This window comes from Hydra vulgaris, chromosome 15 (genome assembly GCF_038396675.1).
Source record: "Hydra vulgaris chromosome 15, alternate assembly HydraT2T_AEP".
NCBI classification, from domain to species: Eukaryota; Metazoa; Cnidaria; class Hydrozoa; order Anthoathecata; family Hydridae; genus Hydra; species Hydra vulgaris.
In genome coordinates this window covers 53,658,453-53,673,966 of record NC_088934.1, presented here as the reverse complement: position 1 = coordinate 53,673,966, position 15,514 = coordinate 53,658,453, and the positions used below count along the sequence as shown (strand labels likewise).

Sequence of the window (15,514 nt, the reverse complement as noted above, 5' to 3'; positions counted from 1 at the left end):
CTATCAAAAAAACGTTTTTACGAAGCTTAATTCAAGTTACTCATTGTGCTTTAGCTATCTAGGCACCACAACAATTAAAAAAAAAAGTGGAAAATGAAAACAAAACAAATAACTTAATTTAGAGCTGATCATTAACAGTTAAAAAATAACAAACTAATTGTTATATTATTATTAGTCGAAAACTTATGCAACTTTTAGACCAAAAAATTTAAGATTTTTTGTTTTGTATGACTTTTGAGGTTATTGTGACAGAAGTTATTGTGACAGAAGTTATTGTGTCGCCCATGTAGGTTGCTTCAAGACCAACTTCAGAAGCCAAAAGAAATTTTTGTGAATACTTTCTTGTGTGTTTTTGCGTTACAAATTGAACCATGAAAGTTGATTCCAAGTACCAGTTGATTAAACTAAAACACCTCAGGCTCATCTTTATGTATTCTAATTTTTAAATACATTTCTGCTATATTACAAGCTAAATCCACTTGGTATTTTCGAAATGTCAGCAAAACAATCACAAGGTCTTGTTAAAGTTTTGGACCTTGATCAGTAACATCATTAATTGATTTACCATTATATTTTGCAGATCCATCAAACACATTATTGACTTTTGTTGTTGGTTTATCAGGACGGGGGGTTGGAAAATGTGGTGGGTATCCGCCATCTCCGAGAATCCTTTTATTGATTTTCTCCAAGTATCCCATCTCTTGATACTGCTTAATAATTTTATTGTACTCTTCTCCAAGACTTTAGTTAGGCGTTTTGTAGTCTGTTTAACACCATTGAATAATTATTGTCCTGCTGTCTATTATCTTTCCATGGTAATCTTAGCTCATATCTTCCGTTTTCTTTTTTTAGTGAATTAGTTACTAGATTAAGGGCGGTACAGTCTTCTGCGCTTGCTATTGTTTTTCTAAATTGCATCTCTTCGTTGCCTTCAATTTCTCATTACTTTTTAATGGTATTGTTTGCACCTTCTATTTCCTTTGTACTAGATACTTATTTTCGTAAAATGGGTTTGAAAAGATCCATCAGTACCGCCAATACATGTCCATCCAAGCGGTGTGAGTCGAGCCACTAGTTTATTAAATCTTCCTTTTATTTCCTTAATTGCACAGTGCAGCTCTGCATAATCCAAACCCATTAGAATGACAATCTTTGGTTTTGGTCCAATTTTAGGGAATTCGATCTTTCTTAGATGTTTCCAACTTTTTGACAAATATGCCCAATTTATTGCTTTTAAGTTTCCAGTTACATTATTAACTGTAAAAGCTCTCACTGTAATTTTGTTTCTCTATTGAACGATTCCAACTGGAATTCTATCGGCATCGTTTCAAAAGAATCAATTTTTCCATTCATTATGATTACAGTTACCTTTACGATTTTACCTTGCAGTGACAACTCAGATGCTACATTAGAATTCAAATACGTCTTGGTACTTCCATCGTCAAGCAATGGGTTTTATCACAACTTTTTTATGTCCATTACGAAGAATAACTGGCACCGTTCTAAGAGATATCCAGTTCATGATGTATTTTGAATAAATTGGATGTTCGACGTGTGAGAGTTTTCTATTATCGCTTCTTTTTTTTGAAGTCTTCAGAAACTCGATGTCTTTTCTTGTAAAACAAACGATTATGAATATCAGTACAACCGTCAATCCCACAAATTCTTGTGTTCCTGCATTCTTTTGACGAATGTTTAGAATTCAAACATCTGAAGCAGAGTTTATTTTTCTTAGCTGTTTCCCATCTTTCATTAATATTTTGATTTTGAAACGTTGGACACTCCCATATCTTATGATCGTTTTTGCAAACAGAACATTTCTGTATCCAATTTATTTTCGTTTTTTGATCACTATTACCAAAGTAATAACTTCCTTCGTGTGCTTTGCTACCAATAGTTTTTTTTAAACCATGTAGAGTTTCCGTTGCTGCAATTTGAAAATCTGCTTCTTCTACAATAAACTTTTTTAGAGATTCAACATTTTTTTTAAATCTGTTTTCATACACCCATCGTTTGTATCCAATTAACATTATCTCTGAACTTTTTTTTGCAGTTAATGGTATAAGGTTCTATCGCCAAGCTCTTCTGTTCTATTTGCTTCTTTTAAGTTTGTTACTGCCACATCTAACAAATCCGCAAACTTTTCAACGTTTCTAGGATTTTTTTACCTCATTGGTTTAAAGTTGTTCAATTCATCCAAATACATAAGGGCTTTTCTCCTTGTTCCGCCATATTTTCTCTCAAGTCTTTCTTTCGCAGCTTCATAAGTGAATGACGAATGCCCAAGTCCTTCAGTTGCTTTTAATGCGTCTCCACATAAATATTGACGTAACTGAAGTAATTTATACTCTGCTGTCACTGGGGCTTGATCAATACATGCGTAGAATGAAGCTTTCGAATTTTCATGGTTCTTTTTATGGCCATTAAACATTGGTATAGAGACGCGTTTTAGTTGTTTCCATAAATCATTTCCAATTTTTTCATTCTTTTGATCCAATCAATTATTTCATTTTCCATTTTACGCATGATATGCGTTCATTTGATTAATTCAATTTCGCTACTGCCATTTTCTTCTTTATTATCTTTATACAGGTCATTACTTTTTGAGGACTTAACCATTGACAACATCGCTTTTTTATTTCCATTTTAAGTTCTTTTTCCATCCTTTGTTCTTTTAAACTTGATTTTAAACTTCCATTGCGCAATATCTTTTCATTTACATGTTCCATAATTTCCGCAAGTTCGTCATTTAGTTTTTCAATTTCTTTATTGAGATTTCCTACATTTTCTTTTGATTCAAGAAGTTTGTATTTCATCGATAATTCAACCATTATCTCGAGAGCTTCCTTTTTGAGTCTTTATTAATTGATTACTTAATTTGCGTAACTCGTTTTTACAAGTGGGTTCATCGTCTCCAAGTTGCTGAATAATTTGATGTTTAGTTCGCGTAAACGAAGACTTTAGAGTTACTTTCTTCATGTTCGATGCAGATACTTTATTTTGAACGGTTAACTGATCTTCAATTTGGTTATTTGATTTTTAATCTTTTTCTTTTTACCATTCTTCCGTGTTGAAGAAAATACTCACTGCTACCAATTATCCGTTAGCAATCACAAATAATATCAAATATGTATTATAACATATTATATAATAATATTTTTAAGATCTTAACCGTTTATACATTAACTATACCAATTCAATTTTATATATTTTTGTATCTAAAAAAACAAAACGACAAAACTCTATTTACACAAATATTTCATTCAATAACAAAAAAACATTTTGTAAACACTATTGTTCAAATTGTCGCCATATAGTTGTTATTTAGTTCGTTATAGCCCTATTGGCGCTATTTACTGGTTATATTTATCGTTGTATTGGAATGTTGTTTTTCTTTTATGCTGATTCAATTTTCTTTCAATCACGATCATTATTAGAAAGTAAAAACCGGTTGGTCAGTTTGGCAGCAGTCACATAGAAAGAAGGTCTTGCATCCGATGAATAGCTCTCTCAGCACTACGATTGCATCTTTCTATGCTAAATGCTAAATTGCATCTTTCTATGCTAAATTATATCTATGCTAAATTGCATCTATGCTAAATTACATCTATGCTAAATTGCATCTTTCTATGCTAAATATGGGAGAATTTTCTAGCTTCCAATGTTTATTAAAGCACTTTAAGGCTTTTGAATACGGCTGTAATCTTGATCTCAAATATTCCATTGCTGATTTCCAGTCATGTTGTCCTGAGAACCATACCACACTTCAGAGCGTTGCAATAAAGCTGCATAACTCTGTGAACTGATCACTAAACGTCAAAGGGAGCAGTATAAAGGCTAGGAGTGTATTAGTTGTACGGGAATTCCATTGAGCATTACTCATTGCTGGTTCTTTTTGAAAATGAACATTGTGGAATTCATGATTCTTTTCATAACATATGAACGCTTGTGACATGTGATACAAAAATTTCATATCATCACGCCACCCCGAATTTACGTCTGGTAATTCCGGTCTTTGAGAAAAATTTTTTTTTTAAATCTTTATTATTTGTGGTTATTTATAAAATGAACGGGTACAAAATATTTAGAGAGTAATTTGGACTCATAAGTACTGCATCCATTGCAAGCCGTAAAGCTCTGTCTAAAATGTGATGATGACATCCAATGTACTGGGGACTGATTCCGTACTATTGCATGCAATAATTTTGGATTTTCACAGCAATAACATTTTTGTAACCCGTATGTGTGTTCGTTGTATCACATATAATACTCTTAATCGCCTCCAATGCCTCCAATGTTAACTATCAAAATGCAAACACCACTCATAATAACGAAGGGAAAATTTGAAATGTTTGGATAAAATTTTTGCCTCTTTATATAAAGCGTACACACCAGATTGAGAAGAGAACTTATATAAAGCGTACACACCAGATTGAGAAGGCGTCGATACTGTGTAACAGTCTTTTTTTAGAATATCTATAACTTCAGATGCTTTTTTAGTTGATAAGTTCATCTTTACTACCAAATTGTAGTATTATAGTCAAAATCTTCTTCACTGGATGACGTGCTTGATGATTCAGTAGAATCTGAGAAGACAGCACATGATGTTGATGGTTTCCAGGACAAACCTGGTAATAGAGCTTGTTGTTTCGATGGATGAATTGACACTTTTGGGACTTTTTTGTCGTTATATGTCCAATATCTCCATTAGAAGGTATTTGCAATTTATAGAAAATTTTTCTCAACTATTTGAATTTTTTTCCGTTGTTTGAATGCCTTTTCAAAATGTATTAAATTTTTGGACCACACAGATGTGTTTTTAATAGCAGATTATGAAGCTTTACTATATGCCATATCTAAAACAATAAATTAAATTATAAGCAAAATGATGAATATTGTTATTAAATTATAAATAAAATGAAGAATAATTAGTTATAACTAACAAATACCTATCGAAAATTTTTTTCAATAATAAATATACTTGAACCGTTGATACCATTGATTTCAGAAAAAAACTAGATTGCTGGTTTCGCTGTTTATGTTTTTGTAAGTTTTGTAAGTTTAGTGCGGCCGTGGCGCAGTAGTTAGAGCGCTTGCTTTATAAGCAAGAGATCCAGATTCGAAACGACATATTTTCGCGTCATGGTAAGGAAGGAGGCGTGAACTTTCTGGTTAAATACACTTCTGCGGTGCCCAGTGATAAGACCGTTAAGACTTCTTGGGACATTTAATAAAAATAAAAATAAAGATGAATCTTGTTTACACAAGTCAATTTGTTTATTTGCATACGACAAAGTAGCGTTTTCTTCAATGTTTGCGTTTTTTTGAAAAATCTTTATTTGGACAGGTGGGGGAATTTTTTTTCGATTTGGAAAAAAGTGATAATATTTTGTGTTAATACAAGTAAAAGTTGCCGCCATGCCATTTCTATGAAATGAAATTTGCATTTTAGTCATACCCCAAATATATATATATATATATATATATATATATATATATATATATATATATATATATATATATATATATATATATATATACATATATATATATATATATATATATATATATATATATATATATATATATATATATATAAATTTAAGACAATACTTTATAAACAGCATCCAAAAATACAATATACTTTCGAATTTGAAATTTTCTAGACATATGCATAATAAATAACAAAAATGGTAAATATGAATTTAAAATACACAGAAAAAATGCAATTACTAACATTCAAGTTAAGGCAATATCAAACCATGACCCACAAATTTTAAATGAAATATTCAAGGGTTTTGTACATAGAGCATTTAATGTATGCAGTCAGAAACATATAGAAAATGAACTAAAATTCCTTATTCAAGTATTTGTCGAAAATGGCTACAAACAGTCCAATCTCATAAAAATCATAAAAGAAATAAAACGAAAGAACAAAAAATAACTAGTGACAACTTAAAACATTGAAAACATTACCAGTACGTATCCAACGAGTTCATTACCTCGGGTACCAATATTGTCTCCCAAATTACGTAAGGTGTTTTGAAAGGCAGGATGTAAAACGATTTTTAAATCAAGCCTGAACCTAGAGGCAATATTAACATCAAGAAATAAATCCAAACTACAAATGAACAGTTACCCAGGAGTCTACCTTATTAAATGTCATTGTAGCAAAAAGTATATAGGTGAAACAAAAAAACACGCATGCAGCAACACAAAACAGAACAATAGAAAATAAAACTGAACAATCTGCATTAGCCACACAAATGAGACATTGTACTCAACAAATTAACTGGGACAGTTACAGAACTCTAAAAGTTGATGCTAAAAAGTTTGATAGGAAAACTCGTCAGGAACTTAAAACACAGTACCACCAATGTGCCCCTCAACAAAACGGTATCAACTTAGATGAGGGACAATACGTGTCAACAAAATTTTGAACACCATTTATGGCGCACTTCAGTCAGAAAAAGATGAAAACATCCCATTGACATAAAATAGAACTGTCGTTTTAAAAATAAACAAAAAAAAAACTTTTAGGCTGAAGACGCTGGTCACAACAATCCAGCGAAAATTTATTTTATAAAATAAACTTAGTATCGAGCGAAATTTGTATTTATCGATATTAACATTCAAATATATATATATATATATATATATATATATATATATATATATATATATATATATATATATATATATATATATATATATATATATATATATATGTATATATATATATATATATATATATATGTATATATATATATATATATATATATATATATATATATATATATATATATATATATATATATATATATACATATATAAACTTGAAATATGATATTTAACCAAATAAATTCAAAAATAGTCAGAAAATTGAAACAAATAGAAAATCCAGTAAATCTTTTTTCTCAAAATGTTTTTATTAAAAACAATATAATTACCAAAAAAAATTACTAATACAAAATATTTTTTCATATATTAAAGCTATTAGCACTAGAGGCTTTTCAAATAATCATCAGTAATGCTGTTTTTAGTATTATTGCAAGATATTTGTATTAAAAACAAAAATAATTTAATTTACATATTGTTGCTAAGGGTAATTATTGATTGTGAAGGATTAAATTGTAATTATAGACAGGAAATGTATTATGTTTTTGTTTGTGCAAATGCTTTTCATAAGATAACAAAAAACTTTCATTGTTAAGCTCAAGAAAGACGAAAAGTTGGAAAAAAGGTTCAATTACACTTTTGTGGGCACGTTGACAAGTATGGCATGGTTGTCAAATCGATCAGTTGATAAGCCAGTTCTGCAACTGGAAATATGTCCGTTTATACGTAATCTTAAATTATTAGTTTTACCAGTATATGTTTGTTTTTTGCATGTTAAACATTTTAGGTAATAAATTACATTTTTGCTGTTGCATGTGATGTGGCTTTTCACTTTCCAAACAGCACCGTTAGATGTTTTAATCTTCTCTACTTCTTGAAGGTATAGTTTGCAAATTTTGCACCGAATATCTTTGCATTTGAATATGCCAATCTTCTTACTAGTTACTTCAATATTTGAAGAAGTAAGTCTTCTTAGTAAGTTAGGAGGTTGTTTAAAAGCTAATACCGAGTGAATATTAGAAAAAACATTTTGAATTCTTTCATTATAAGATACTTTGATCAAAAGGTTAGCTTCTGTTATAAAAAGTTGGCAATTTAGATTACGATAGAATGTTGTCACTTAAGCAAATATTTTTTTAGATTCCTTTTTTAGTGTTGGTCCTTGTAGTTTTGTATTATGGAATGCTTTTTTTATAATTTCATCAGGGTATTCGCAATCTTTTAACCATGACTTTAGTTCTATTAGGCGTAATTTTTAGATTTCATAAACATGTAAAAACAATTATTTTTTAGCTAAATTATAAGGAATATTCTTTTTAATTTGAAATGGATGATGACTGTTATAGTTTAAGTAGTCGTGTGTGTTTCTTTATAGTAAAGTCTGTTTGAATTTTATTATAATTTTCAAGAATTATTGCAATGTCTAAAAAGTCAATTACGCTATAGGTGCTCTCATTTTTTATAAATTCCTTGCCAAAATCTATTGTAAATCCAATAGAGTTATTTAATTCAGTTAAAGAATTTTCAAATTTTCTGATGTTAAGATGTTTTGGCCAAATTATAAAACCGTCATCAATATATCTAAAATAAAATTTCTTTATATCATCTACTTCATGGTTAGAAAAATACTGAGGTAGGATTATTGATAAAAGCTTAGTCTCTTCTAGGTGAATTTATTCCAGCAATAGTTGGTCTACCTGTGAGATTTACTATCGGGTTTCTTGACAATATGTAAATTAAATTATTTTTGTTTTTAATACAAATATCTTGCAATAATACTAAAAACAGCATTACTGATGATTATTTGAAAAGCCTCTAGTGCTAATAGCTTTAATATATGAAAAAATATTTTGTATTAGTAATTTTTTTTGGTAATTATATTGTTTTTAATAAAAACATTTTGAAAAAAAAGATTTACTGGATTTTCTATTTGTTTCACTTTTCTGACTATTTTCGAATTTATTTGGTTAAATATCATATTTCAAGTTTATATATGTATATATATATATATATATATATATATATATATATATATATATATATATATATATATATATATATATCAAAAGAAGCAAAATTTTATAAAAATTTCAAAAATAATGATTATTTTGAAAATAAAATTGTTATTTTATAGTTAATTGCAGAAAAAATGACCTTTTAAACTAAAAATGAAAAAAGTTTATTTTTTTTAATCATAATTTCAAAAAAATCTTAAATAATAATTTTTTTTATAAAAACTTGTTATTTTTGAAATTTTTATAAAATTTTGCTTCTTTTGAGACCCAACATGACATACTTTTGAAAAAATTTTTTTTACATAATATTAGGGACCCATTAAAATTTTAAAAGTCTTGAGGAAACTCAAGATAATTTCCTAGAGCATTGATATTTTTCCAGAGTATTTCTGAAATGAATAGACAACTTTTGCACACCCAGGCTAAACGAACTGTAAAAAAAACTAAAATTCACTCCACCCTAATACATATATATATATATATATATATATATATATATATATATATATATATATATATATATATATATATATATACATATATATATATACATATATATATATATACATATATTTATATATATATATATATATATATATATATATATATATATATATATATATATATATATATATATATATATATATATATATATATATATATATATATATATATATATATATATATATAGGGGCTGTCCAATAATTACGTCTACAAAATAGGGGGGAGGGGGTATGAACTTTTTTGACATTTGTTGATAAGGGGAGGGGGGAGGTCAAGTAAAGTTGACGTCAAAAATTTTTTATTTTTATATTTCTATTACTCCCAAAACAAAAAATTAGGCTGCGTTTGTAGCGTAGTTTCTTTACATAATGTGAAAGAAGATTTTGAAGATCTTTCCAATAGTTACAATTTCTTTATATCATAATAAGAATTTCTGAAAACATCGAACAACGTTCTGAAAGTTTTGAAACCCACTTATTATTCTTTACGTTAACTACAATGTTTTTCTTTACATAAATCAGAACTCCTCCAACTCGTTTATTAGCTAGTCTCTTCGACAATTTCTCTTAAGACCTGGAAGATGGAAAACATATTTATCTGAAAGGTCATTTAAAGAAATCTAAGTTTCAGTTTATGCAAATTATATATCAAAGGTTTAAAATTCTTCTTAAAACGGTATTTTATTTTTCGAAAAATCAAACAAACACATTTTCATTAACATTACCAGTAGACATGTTAGTTTTTCTCAACCGTATTTGGGACTTGTGAATAAGAAAACTTAAAACAAAATAAAGTTTTGATATAAGTAAAGAAGAACAATTTTAAATCAATAACATCATTAAAATCTAAGTCCCGATTACGGTTGAGAAAAACTAACATGTCGACTGTTAATGTTAATGAAAATTTGGGAAAAAATAAATTTTATATAAAAGTTGTAACTAAAAAAAAAAAAAAAAACTACCCATTTGATATATATGGTTTTTTTTTCCAGGTACAACTTTTATATAAAGTTTATTTTTCGCCGATAACCGCCCATTCGTTTGACGGGTACATGGGCAAGCATTTTTACGATTTTCGACAGTCTTATCTAGGACTTATTTAATATCTTATTAATACATTACATGTCTAGAATGTTCAGAACCATTAAATAATTGTTAAACAGGCCTAGGTCTATATGTTTTTTTGTGTTAAATAACAAATTTATTACTAATTGATTTAGATATAAATTAAATCAAATCAAAATCAATTTTTGAATAATTATATTTTTTTAGATTTACAATGGACAAACCAAACTTTCACAAGTCGTTGTATAAAGCATATATAAAGGCATTTCCCAACAAGCGTAAGCAAGACTGTCAAAGAGAGGTTACTGAAATTCGGAATAAATTGAAAAAAGAGGACGATTTGCCAAAAAAATAGATTTGTTGTTGAATAGTTATTCCGCCTTAGCATAGAGAAATAAGACAAAATTGTTGACCTTTTGGGCAGGTCATTCAATGAAGACTGGAAGTGTCCTTCCTAAAAAAGTAGTAACAAATGTAAAAATATTACAAGTTGTGAAACAACAAACACAAAGCATTCAACAAGACCACATAGAAATTGATTTTGAAGCTGGTCCATCTAGTACTACTTGTAATGAAAAATCTGTAAAATACAAAGCAAAAGCCTAAGATGAATTACAGAGTCAGATTAGCATCTTCAAGAGCGATTTGATTGGCTTGTATAAACGAAAAGAATGTGGTGTTATAAGTTCAGATCAGGAAAAGGAACTAAAAGAAAAGAAATCTAAAGTTGATGAGCTTCAAAAAAAATTCAAAAGAAAAAAATATGAACAAGAAAAGCAAAAGATATTTCAAAAAAAGTAAAAAGAAACTTTGGCGGAAATTTGTGCCAAAAATCCTGACATCAGCAGTAAATTAAAGATCCGACAAACAGCTGAAGAGAAAATAGTGACTTGTTCTTACATGGTTTAAAACTTCCTGAAAGAGTAAAAGAATTATTAAACACATACTCAACAAAAGCAATCAAAGTAAAAGGAAAGTTAATTACTGGTCTTTAGCCTCAACAAAATCCATAATTTCTCATGACAAAGAAAACAAATTAAATCTTGTTGAAATTGATAAATCAAAAACTTTTTTCCACGTAGCCTCTGATGAAATTGATTTTGTAGCAGAACCATCTCAAGTAACCAAATCAAGTACTTCAGATTTAATTGTGCGATGTGCTAAAACAGAGAGAAAAGTTCAAGATTTACTGAAACAAGAAATTAACTTGATCAACGGAGATTTGATTGGGTTGATGAAGAGAAAAGAATGCGGACAGTTAACATCTGCGCAAGAAGATGAAAAAAAAAAGAACTAGAAAAGAACAAGAAGAAAAGAGATTTTCAAGAAGAAAAAGATTCAATGTTGAGAAACCAGAAGTTCAGAAGTAATAGGAGGGAAGCCTTAAAAAAGCTATGCGAATCGACTCCATCAGCAAAATAGATTCTCCACCTTCAAATGACAAGTGGGTGTCCACAAATTGAAGAAGAACAACCGGATTTACAAAAACTATTTGTGACATTGCTCTTTACGGGTCAGCAGCTCATGAAAAAAAAAAGGTGCTGTTGTTAGAAGTACAAAAACGTTAAGTAAACTGACTGAAACTTTGAAAGAGGTAATCTTTAGTTTTGAGAATTAGGACTACCGTGAAAAAGTAAATACTTTGACTATATAGTACTCTAGTATGCTAAGCAAATTATCTCATTTAGTTGATTATTTATAAAACTTTTGTTGTAGAAGTTGTTTCTTTTTTTAATCAATTTAAGTTTTTTTGTCAAGTAGCTATTTAATTTACATTTGATGAATTTATAGAAAAATAAACACACTATTTAATTAATCGGATTTAGGGAAATTAATTTTTATTTTCCAGCTCCGTTTTCAAGTTAGTAGAAGCGGTGCTTATCTTCGATTGAATCCAAGAAACAGCGCAACTCAAGAAGGGAAGAGGCATATAAAAACTGTCCCAGTTAAGTTAATTAGATCCCAATATGATAAACATACCAAACATATTGATGAGAAATTCTCTACAGAAACAGGCGTCTTGAAGAGATATCATCACTCCTTGGTCCAAAAGAAGTTTTTTTCTCAGTCAGGACGACAAAGCCAGGGTAATATAAGTTTTTATTTATTTAATTTTCATGTTGTAGCTTCTGGTATGCCCGCCATGTGCAAACAAGCCTTAGTTAATTGTGAAAATCGGAATTGCTGTAAACAAGCAAGAGAACCATATTTTACAGCCATATCTGATCGTTTTTTTCCACCATTGATACCGCTATCACAACTCCCAGAGGGACAACTTCAAGTTCCAAACACATTATGCCATGAAAACTACAAGTTTCCGTCCCTTTTTGTTGGAAAAACCTTAAAGTTAGATGATATTATGTCTCACCTAACAACGGTTTATAGAGTTTTACCTTATGATCTTATGATCTTTGTCTATTTGTGCATTCTCTTCTTAAGAGTCGATGTTGCATGTTCAATGTATTTCGCATCCAATGTGTTGTTGAAGAAACACGTTACTGTTATTTAAATACAAAATCACCAATTGATATTGCTTCTGACATAATCAGGCAAGTACCTACTTGTTTGGCTGCTCGTCGTCAAACTGAGCTTACGGCAATAACTTTGTTTGAGGAAAACAAATTAGATCTATCTAATGTTCAACTCATACCAAAGAAGATTTAGAAAAAATTCTTTCCTTGTCACTTCACACAATGGATAAACACTTCTGCTCACCTTGAACTAATGCTGAATAATATATTATATATATGGTAAGTTCCAAGATGAATTAGATAAATTTAGTTTGTGATAAGTTGTTTTTTTCTTAATTTTGTTTTTATAATTATATTTAAAATCGCTTTGAAAGTATTAAAACAAAGGGAAGTAAGTATGCTCACTGTTTCTTTGAAAATGCAAAAACTAAGTTTGCGCGCTATTATTTAAAAAGTGATTAAAATGTTTGGCTACATTTTGATCAAAAAATGTTTTTATTTAATAAGGTTCTTTGAAATCAAAGTTATAAATAAAAATATTTACAGTTTAGATGGTTGGGGGGGGGGGGGGGGATGAAAGGAGTATTTTTGTGACGATTTCCTAAATTTTTTAGGCGTTGTCCCCAAATTGCGTCACGCAATATTTGAGCGTTTTGACTACCTCCCCTTCCCGTCACAATGTCGTAATTTTTTAGTAATAAGTGCCCTCCTTCGTAACATAATTTATTAACAACCCATTATAAATAAAGGGGCTCTAAATATATGCTGAACACTCCCAAAATTGTGCGTATGTAGTTTATTCACAGTTATTAATGTATCATAAAAGGTTGGTGGGCGTAAAACTTCAAAATTAAAAAACTGTTAGGGATATTTATTTGGCAACATTTCAAATTAAACAAAACAAAATAAAAGTTCTGCACATCTTGCTCCTCAGCCGTTGATCTGCCCAAGAGACTCATTTGACGAATAATAAAAAATGTTTATTTTTAATTTTTTGCGCGTTGAAAAGTTTTTTTATTATTAATTCAAAACTTGTACTCACTTAAAAATAATAGTTTGTACACTCGTACGAATAATAACGTTGATTTTAAACTGTAACAATTAATAAAAAACTGCGAAGTAAATTTTAGTTATTATAATATATAAAACATTTAAAAAAAATTGTATTGGGGTGAGGGAGGGTGTGTTTAAATTTTATTGCGTAATTTCGGAGGGTGGGAGGGGAGCACTTAAGCATTACGATCTGAGACGGGAGAGTGGGGGGAGGGGTCCAAAATTGTAAAATACTGGGTGACGTAATTTATGGACGACTCCTTAGAATAAAAATTTTGTTTCGATTATAAAGTTGAATCGAGTTTTTATTTTGTTTATTATTTATTCTGTTTTTTTTACTTTCATGCTAAAATAATATATCATAGCAATTGCATGTTAAATATAGCAAGTATGTGTTTTTATTTAACGACGTTAGCTAATTTGAAAGCATTAAAGTGTTGTAAAGCATTTCAAAATCTATTGCTTCACAAATTTTCACATCTATTGCTTGTTTAGCTGTTAAAAAAAGAATTAAATTTATAGAAGTAAAATTTTATGCAAAGCTGTTCGTTTTTTAAGCTCGCGACTATAAGTTTATTTTGTTTTTTATTTAAATTTTAAAATATTTTCACTATGTTAAAAAATCAGAACTTTTTAATCCCATTCTTAAAATGTAATGGCCTATAATAAGTTCGCCATGTGGCCATGTTCGGATCTCCGGCCATGAATTGGTGTTTTTTACGCCTCGTTGCATTGGTGCTAAAACTTGTTAATTATTGACAAAAATTACCAAACTTGTCATAAATTGTATCTTTAGAATTTTTTTATGAGTTTAGAAATATTTTTCATGAACTTTAGCCATTCGCGGTAATATATGACGCAGTTTAAAATTAAGTGGCCGGGAATTAGAGGTTTTACCCTGAAACTAAAAAAAATTTTAAATCAATGTTGAAGTTTTGTTTTAAATTAGAAAACTTTTGATCCTCTCTTTTTATTCTTAAAAAGTTGTTATAAACAAAAAACGTAAGAAACTAGATTTTGTTTGCTCTAGCCACATTTTCGCAATCTAATTTCCTGCCTGTTTTTCTTATAACTATTATATACTTATAAAGAGAAAAGTGCCTTTGTTCCTCATAATAAAGTGACAAATTATTCCTTGCCTTTGTTCCTCATAATAAAGTGACAAATCATTCATAATCATACATTGCAAAGCAATTCAATACTCGCAAAAAATGCTCTACTTCGGGTTTTTTTATCTCTTCATTTTGATCAAGCCCACTGCTACGACTACTTTTTTTCGTTAAGATGTTTATAGAGTGTTTACTATAAAAATTAAGAGTAGGTAAATCATGGATATTTTTTCCTTCACTGAGGAACAAAAACATAAAATGATGTTTCGTCGATAAGATTCCTCTAACGCTGTGATGCGCAGATTTGTATTGGCTTTGTATACCGTCATGGAATCTCTTATGAGATGGAACCACATGATAAGCGTCAAACATTTGTGCTATCATTGAGCTAATGCTTTAGGTAAGTCCTTCACGTCTATATCCATTTTGGCTTCAATAACGGTTGGCTCTGGTATTACTTCAGTTTCTTCTATATCATCAGTTAGAAGGTTTTCATTTGATTGATCAAAAATTTAGGTTACTTAGTGTTGCTTCCTTCCGAGTAAAAAATAATCAAACGATCCGTTACCAGTTCTTCTGCTGGTGCTGGACTCATCCGTTATATTAAACTCAGTATTAAGCGAAAAGTTAAACCTATCATTACATTGAAAAGCCGGAAACAATAAAATATTTGTTATGAG

The 15,514-nt window shown here is 29.2% G+C and overlaps 1 long non-coding RNA gene across 1 annotated transcript; it reads left to right on the top strand.

Moving 5' to 3' along the window:
* The first annotated feature begins 7,167 nt into the window (after nucleotides 1-7,167).
* LOC136092226 (uncharacterized) lies at nucleotides 7,168-12,992 on the top strand. The gene is made up of 3 exons (XR_010644279.1): nucleotides 7,168-7,332; nucleotides 10,409-11,795; nucleotides 12,051-12,992. It is a non-coding gene; the product is annotated as an uncharacterized LOC136092226 (long non-coding RNA).
* The last annotated feature ends 2,522 nt before the right edge of the window (nucleotides 12,993-15,514 follow it).